The sequence below is a fragment of the Pollachius pollachius genome (assembly GCF_949987615.1).
Source record: "Pollachius pollachius genome assembly, chromosome: 5".
Taxonomy (NCBI): Eukaryota; Metazoa; Chordata; class Actinopteri; order Gadiformes; family Gadidae; genus Pollachius; species Pollachius pollachius.
Window position 1 is genome coordinate 22,243,196 of NC_136938.1, and position 9,137 is coordinate 22,252,332.

Sequence of the window (9,137 nt, forward strand, 5' to 3'; positions counted from 1 at the left end):
ACACACGGCTTGTTTTACAACCTAGTCATGACAACCTCCCATCTCACAGGTATTGAAGTCAAGATTACACAAACACACACACACACACACACACACACACACACACACACACACAGGATCGACATCAGTGGTAGTCAGATAGGGATCAGAGAGCTACATCACAGCTTTCCATTCATGAATCAACTGGAAACAAAAGGTCTTTGTGAATCAGTTTGATTATTAATCGATACACATGACTGTTAATCATATTCATGATGCCTGTTGGATTAAAGTCATTTCCATAAGATAGTGAGACCTGATAGGTTGGGCATAGTTCCTGGTGGCGGAGTTGACTCACTGCGACCTGCTCAATTGTCAAAACCAACCGGTACATCTGTGGGTCCCGACCCCAGGTGAGGTGTGTTGCAACCTTTTTCTCTGTCCTATGCTTGCTTCCTTGTTTTCATTCCCACCTTTCTTCCTTGGAATTCAGCTCCCTTGCACACACACACACACACACACACACACACACACACACACACACACACACACACACACACACACACACACACACACACACACACACACACACTTGCATGTACAGACAGACACACACAAACACACACACAGACAGACACACACCAACACTTGCATGCAAAGACACACACACACATACACAAACAGACACACATACAGACACACAGCAAAACACACGCACGCACGCACACTCAAATGCACGCACTCACACACCCTAAAAATAAGAGCAACAAGACAGTGGCCAGCCTTAGGTAAAATCGCTGGTGTCAATCACCCACAGCCGTGCGTGGTCCCTGTGACAGCCCTCCGTCCGTCAAGCCGTGCCTTGCCATGCCGCAGCTGTGTTCCACCATGCGCCGGGCCGCATACCAGCTTCAGCACGTCACTCTCCATCTGTCCGTCAGCTTGTCAGTCAACGAGCGGCCTCTCTCGGCCTGGGTGTCAATCAATTTTTTTTTTTTAAACTTTTTTTTTTTTTTTTTTTTGGACTCCATCTTGAATCCGCCCCCACCACCGTCCTCCCCACCCTCCCCCATCTTCGGCATCCCTACCCGGCTCACGCAGTCTTCCCAAGACCCCCCCCCCCACTCCTCCAAAAGCGCCACCAGCTGTTAGCCTCCGTACCCCCTGTCCACCACAGAGCGTTTTCTTCATCAACTCAGGGGACGTCTTGGTCTGACAGGAAGTGTGTTTGGTTTTGATGCCACTTCCCTGCCTCTCGAAAAGCAGCGTTGTGTTTTTAAACATGACGGGCAGGACGCTGATTGACAGCCCCCAGTAGGAACTCTTTAGCGCTACAACGAGTCAGAGGTGCGTACCGGGACTACCTTCATTTTGGAGGGGAGTGTAATGTCACTTCCATTACTCTCTATAGCACTCTCTCTCTCTCACTCTTCCTAGCTCTCTCTCTGTCTCGCTCTCTCTCTCTCTCTCCCTATCTCTCTCTCCCTATCGCCCTCTCTCTGCTTTTGTAAATCCAGCTCTGCGTGTCAAAACGTCAATTTGGCAGCGAGGGGATCTGACAAGCCTGTGGGGCCCCGAGGGGACGGCGGCGAATGGAAGGGGCCCGAGCGCAAATTGATTTTGATTTCCCGCCAAATCAGTCAGAGGGGTCGTGCTTTAATACGAGCTGATCACAGAGGCTCTCGCAGAGCGGCGGGACGCTGGGGAGGAGGAGTGGGAGGGAGGGTGACAGTAACCCGGGAGATTAGCCCTGTCACTCCACACATCAGCGTCCCCCGTCACTGTCGTCCTCTCACACACACACACACACAGAAAAAGTCACACACATGTAGAGTCACTGTGGAGACACTTATACACACACTCTCACACACACACACAAGCACAAGCCTATATAGACACAAACTTTAAAGTACTTTAGGGGTCTCTCTCCAAAACAATACAGCCCTGTTTTTTTCTTCAATACTTCCTACAATCATACACTACATAACATCGCACACATGCTTTTACGGAGGCGCACAAACACGCAAACACTAATCTGAAGATCTGACAATAATTCTGCATTCTGACAATAATCTGCAACTACAGACAGGCTATAGACAAATAGTTGAAATGCAGCTTCTAGAATTGCCACAGTGCCTTTCGTATTGTACAAAGTTAATGTCCTTCCGAGGCACATGACTGGATGAAATTCTAGTATGTGATCACCTACCAGATGGGTTAGCCCCATAATAGAAGGTATAAACCATCTCACGTGACGATATCGTCTACTTCTAACACACTCCAATGTGTTTCACAGTTTCCGGCTGGTTGCATCTTTGTTTTTGTGCAGAGAGTAGCGAACTGTCAGGCCGGCAGAGCTAGGGCATGGACAGCACCGTGGCCCTGGCCTCCCTGCTGCAGGGTAGGGTGCTCACCCTCCACATAGCCGCCGACTATGGGAGCTCATTTACCAGCCCCATTGATGGGCTCCGGTCGTCTGAGTGGATGGAAAGTGACAGCATCAGAGGGGAGGCTGAGCATCTCCCAGCAGCCTTCCTCCACTCCACTTCCTGTTAGCAGAGGTCATCCCATGGGGGACGGGTGGACAGACAGACACACAAATAGACAGACAAATGGACAGCCACACAGACAGACATGGTCACATTGCAGATAGACATGTAGACAATACAGGCAGACAGGCAGACAGCGATACAGGGATATATAGAGATTCATATAATGCATTTAAGGATAGACAGACAGAAAGACAGGTACACATTACCGGCAGACAGACAGGAAGAAAGACAGACCATACAGACAAACAGACAGCCAGACCACACGGACGGACGGACAGACAGAGAGATTGACAGATAGATAGCAGTTTAGACATTACAGAGAGACAAGAAGACAGTTAGGTGGACAGACAGATAGACAGCCAGACAAACTGACAGACAGATAAATAAAGACAGCCAAACTATACCATACAAACCGACCAATCATTGCATTGCGGTGCCAACATGTCCGTCTGAAAACACTTCATCTAAGTGGTAAAAAGCCCCATCGGCATGACAGCATAACACCTCTCTTCCCATATGAATGCATACATTACACCACGTGTAACAGCCCAACGCATCTCTCATCCTACTCCCCCGCCCACCCCATGCTCCCCACATCCTCCTCCCCTCTCCCTCTCCCATCCAGGCGTCAGACCCTCCTTAAAAACTTTTTTTTATTTATCTTTTTTATTCCTCAAAAGGCCAGACGAGAGGATATCATGGCCGTGTTTCCCATGAGGTCAGCACTTTCCACCCCTCGGCAGCGCCAGGGAGGGGCTTTAAGGTGCCTGGTAATGTCCCGGGGACGCGGGGAGGTGGGGGAGGGACCTAATAGATTGATACACAGGTTTTGACATGCTATTTGAGCGCAGCGCCCGCGCTGTAATTGGCCACGTCATCATGCATTAAATTAACGACATATAGAGGGCCGCCCTGAGAAGAGTGTCTTGGCCCAGTCCGTCAGCCGTCAGCGCAAAGTGCATGTGACAACACTGTCTCTCTCTCTCTCTCTCTCTCCGGGAGAGGGACACAGATACAGAGTGTGCGGGAGAAAGTGAGAGAGGGAGGAAGACGGAGAGAGAGGTGTACAAAGAGAAAGAACTAGAACGCTAGAAGGTGGAGAAGATAACTGTATGAGGTATTCCACCTCAGGAGTATCTGAACCCTTGAAAATCTCTCTCTCTCTCTCTCTCTCTCTCTCTCTCTCTCTCTCTCTCTCTCTCTCTCTCTCTCTCTCTCTCTCTCTCTCTCTCTCTCTCTCTCTCTCTCTCTCTCTCTCTCTCTCTCTCTCTCTCTCTCTCTCTCTCTCTCTCTCTCTCTCTCTCTCTCTCTCTCTCTCTCTCTCTCTCTCTCTCTCTCTCTCTCATGTCTTCTTGCCCGCCCCATTTTTATGTTATCTAGGCCTACCTTAAAACACCTTTTGTTAATGTACCTCTTCCTCAATCATCGGGTAAAAATCTGCAACTCATCCAAAAGGCTAAGCCTTTGTCCCTCCATTACCTTTTCAAATTTCCGCTTCTGCAATACACAGTGGCCCGGATTAGGTAGCTGATTCAAAAACCATATTCATGATTAGTACTTCAAATCAATCTCCTATATTATGATGGTATGCTGGTCAGTTGAACCCTGTCCACAGTTATTTTTGTTTGGATTGGCACAAAGATAGGGAAAACAGAAAATGATTTTCAGACTCTATGAGAAGGCTATGAGCTATTGCTTTTTCCCTTACTGCACTTTAGACAACTCAAACAAAACACATCATACATCTTAACGGCTAAAGGGTAGTCACTCCAAAGCTATTGGTTGAAGCTTAATGCCCCACTCAACCTTACTTTAGGTTGTTTCCCTTGGACAAAGTTAAATCTACCAAGAGTATAGATCTACTACTGTCAGGGATAACAGCAGGCCTCACTATCTGTTTTCCTGGCATCTGAAATCACTAGCTAGCATGCCTTTAGCTGGATTGATACATCACAGTGTGTGCTATGCTATCAAAGGGAAAGATATGTTAGCATAGAATAGACAATTGTGGGGATACACTAGGGATGTGCAGAGGGGGAAAAAAATATATGTATTGTACTACATCTGGGTAGAGGGAGAATTATATTATGGTTCTTGTTGTTCAGTTTGTTTTTGAAAATTTACTTCTAAGATGATATGTAGTCATGCTAACCATTAGTGAAGTGTGATTCATCAACGATTCTTCAAAAAGTACAAATCTTTTGTTAGATTAGCTAAGTACAATTCGAATCTGCGAGTGGATTGTAAATTTCAACAATTACTTCCATGATACGGTACGTACAATACATTCTATGTGATGTTCAAATATATGTAAAGTAGATCCTCTGACACATTCTGCTTTCATGTGCTGAAATAAACCTAATTATGGTGATTGATTATGAAAATTTGAATGTTGGCTATATCGTGTTCTGTTTGTCTGTCTGGTTCAGAACTCATTTTAACATAGCCCCCTACGTCTTCTCTGTGTTACCGTAAATCACCCAGCATATGCGCGACAACTGTATATGACACATTATTTCTATGCGCAAATGAATGATCCGACTCGAAAAGATGTTAATTTGAACGAACGAGCCCTGAAGATCCAAATCCGGAAAAAGAATTAAAACTTCACATCACTACTAGTCATACTGTTGTTTCCCTAATATCACGCTCGAACCAAGAGCAAAAATAAAGGATGTGTCCCAACCTTGATAAGTCCACTAGTTAGCAGACATGTTTCCAAAAAAAATTTAACAGTTCACAAAAAGAGATCTTTCCAATATTTTGATCATCTTTATATTCCAGATATTATTCAAGTCTTCCAAAATAGCAAGTATTTCAAATAGCCAATGGCAGTCAAGAATGAGGGCCACTTGTCTCATGGTGTGTCTGAATTTTATTCATTTAAGATAAATAACATTCAATATTATACAAACAATGCCGAATATAACCTCTGGTCTACCTCCAGTGTATATACAAAATATATATAGATTGGTTTGGATGGTTGAAGCTATGATTAAAAATTCTTACCTACAGTCTGCTGTTTTAGGTGCCTGCGTGCAAGTACGTGTGTGTATGTGTGCATGTGTGTGTGTGTGTGTGTGTGTGTGTGTGTGTGTGTGTGTGTGTGTGTCTGCATGCACACACATGGAGACGTATGCGTGTGCAATGGAAACACTGACTTGTCTGATCTTTAAATTACCTCTGAAAAACTGAGCGTGCTGACCTTTACCCAGAAGTTATATAAAGTTCAATTTAACAAGCCTCTTGTCCCCTGCCCTGTGATTTATTAACGTGGAACCGGAGGATGAGAAAATGTCCTTTACCTCTGCACCACGAAAAGCAGAAAGCGTTAGGGGGTGGGTGATTGAGTTAGTGAGTGGGTTAGTGAGTGATTGAGTTATTGAGTTAGTTAGCTAGTGGATATGTTTGATAGTCAGTCAGTTAGTTAGTTAGCTAGTTAGTTAGTTAGTTAGTCTGTTTGTTAGTTCAGTTAGTCATTTGGCATAGTAAGCCAGTAACCTAGCTGGTTATTTAGTCTGAATAGCTGAATAGTTGAATAGTTAGCGAGTTAGTCAGGGCGATGGTGAGTTAATTGATGATTGAGTTGATTGATTAGTTGTCCGGTTAGTTCGTAAGTTACTCAGTAAATTTGTTAAATTAATAATAATGTATCAGCTCCAATCTTTGCCTGCTTCTCCCCCTCCATCCTTGCCCCTGCTTCTGTTCCGGAAGAACAAATCTGAAAGAATGTTGAACTCCGCCCTACTTCACTTCACTGTTACAGTCAGAGATCATAGGGGGGCGGGCTTATTTTTTGTAGAAAGGAGATGGAGAAAGAGAGAGAGCGAGAGAGAGAGAAAGAAAGAAAGAAAGAGAGAGAGAATGAGGAGTAGGGCGTGCAAATCTGTGCTGTTGGTTTTCCTGTTGAAGAGTAAGAGACGAAAAGAGAGAGGCGACAGGGGTAACAATGATGATGGGAAGTGGTGTGGAGAAAAAGAGAGGGTGAGGAGCAGGAGAGACGCAGAGGGTGGGTGGAGGTGCAGGGGTTGCAGGGGATGGGGGGGTGAAGGGAGGGATTCGCTGGAAGAGCCAAGCGGTGTTAGAAGCAGGAAGCTGGCGAGACAACAGAGGCAGCTTTATTCCTCTGACACAATGAGAGAGTGTCACAATGGGAGTCCTGCTGAGACGAGACCCTGCACTGCACACACACACACACACACACACACACACACACACACACACACACACGTATGTACTAGCGAACACAGACATGCAACACACACATGCAAGCATGCACTTTGGATTAAAATCAGCACAGGCTTCTAGATGCACCCCACTGAAAGGGAAGGGAGGATATGTATTTGTAGCGCACACACACACACACACACACACACAAAAACACACGCACACACAAACACACACGTACACACAAACCAGGATCATAGAACACACAAGCCCTTAAAATAAAACAAAAAGGCTATCCGGTGGTTTCCCAACGCTGTGATGTTTACTTACCTTTTCATGGTGGGACGCTGAGGGCGCGTTCAAGTCTGACAAACACCCTGATCCCCACATTAGTGTTGAATAGAGCACATACACACACACACACACACACACAAACATACACACACACACAGACAAACGCACAAAAATGCACACACCTTTCAAATGTGCCGACTTTGTTTTGAATTGTTTGGTTTTGCTCTGATATACCTGGGCCTCAGAGCCCGCCAAACACACGCAACGCACACACAGATACAACGCACACACACGCGCACACACACACATAAATATTCACATACAGACACATACACAGTAGCACATCCCACGCTGTCAAGGCTGATTTGCATGGAAAAGCCGTTTGCATATCAAACAGCTCAGGACGACCTGCTGACATCACCCTTCATCGATGTACAGGCAGATGCATGCTGGGTCGACACGCCCACTACCTTGTAACTCTGGTTGCCCTCTGCGGCCTGCTCTTACACGATCATTGGGGGGGTCAGTGCTCTGTGGTCTTAGAGTGGTGTCGTCTGTGTGGTGAAGGGTGATGGCGGGTCACAATCATTTGTTTGTGTGTATGTGTGTGTGTGGTGCAAGCAAAATGGCAGTCAAGCACTTCTCTCTATTCGTTTAATGGATCTGTTTGTTATCGGCATGTGTGCGTGTGCGTGTGTGAGACGTGTCTCTCTGAAGTGTATCAGAAGGTACATAACTTCCCCCCCCCCCCCCCCCCCCACGCTCCCATGCCCCCCAACCCCAGGCCTTCATCCACCCAGTTAGCCCCTTGTTGCTGACATGGTGCCGTGCGACTGCTAATAAGGGCATTCGTCATGCCAGTGGCCCGTCCTGACAGCACTCTCTCTCTCCCCCGCTTTCTATCTCTCTCTCTCACCTGCCCGCTCTCTCTCCCTGTCTCTCGCTTCACTCGGCCGTCCCACGATTGTCCCTTAAAAATATGAACTTATCATTTAATTACGCTTCAGGGAGGGACTTGATTGCCTTGTCAAGATGCAGGTTAGTTAAGAGGAGAGAAAGATCTCACTGTGCGCCAGTGCGTGTGTGCGTGAGGGTGGGCATGTGTGATGTGTGTGTGTGTGTGTGTGTGTGTGTGTGTGTGTGTGTGTTTGTGTGTGGGTTGGGGGTTGGGTGGGATGACCTCTCTGTCCTGACAAGCCACTCAGCTCATCACGCGTAGCCCATAATCCACGCATTATCTCGCCCGGAAAGAGAGGGAGAGAGAGAGAGTGCGAGAGAGAGTGATGGAGGGAAGGAGGAGGTTGGAGGATGGAATGAAATTAGATCTAATTTCATGCCTCTCTCTCTCTCTCTCTCTCTCTCTCTCTCTCTCTCTCTCTCGCCCTTTGCGTGTCTCTCTTCTCCTCAATGTGTCTCTTAAGTCTTACTCTTTGCCCCTTGTGTGGGTTTTTGTGTGAGATCCAGAGAAGGTTTCAGGCAAGCACTCCTCGGATACAAGTATGAGTTTGTGTGGGTGTTTTTGTGTGTGTGTGTGTGTGTGTGTGTGTGTGTATGTGTGTGTGTGCATGTGTGTGTTTCATATCTGAATTAAACATAACCCTAATACATTGAAATAAAAACGTACTTCACTTCATGGGTAGATTTGAGGCTTGAGTCGATTGAGAGAATGAGATTTAAGCTAAACTCGACGTGCTTGTCCTGAATAAGTGTCTGAGGTAATTACATCACTCATGACATTAAAAACCTAAGTTAGCATTCCTATTTTTATTTCCTGCGCAACGCTTAACAATTCCTCTGGGAGAAACCAACTGCTGCCAATGAAAATGTTCCACCCCGGCATGAACTGAGAAAAAAAAGACGTATGTCTTAAAAAAAAAGACTACTGCAAAATATTCCTGGATAACATTAGTCCAGTATGAACCTTACAGAAAAACACAATATATTTGGTCTTGTACGACAAGACAAAAATACAGTCGCCTGCAGTCAGTCCACTTGATATTTAGAGTAAATATGGTGAAGATTAGGTTTAACATCCTATTAATGCTGTCTGTCACGTTTTCCTCTCCTGTGTTTTTGGGCTGTTTTTCTTCTGTCTAAACCTATTTTATGAGGTATTTTTGCTCTGGGCGGCTATTTAGACGTAGT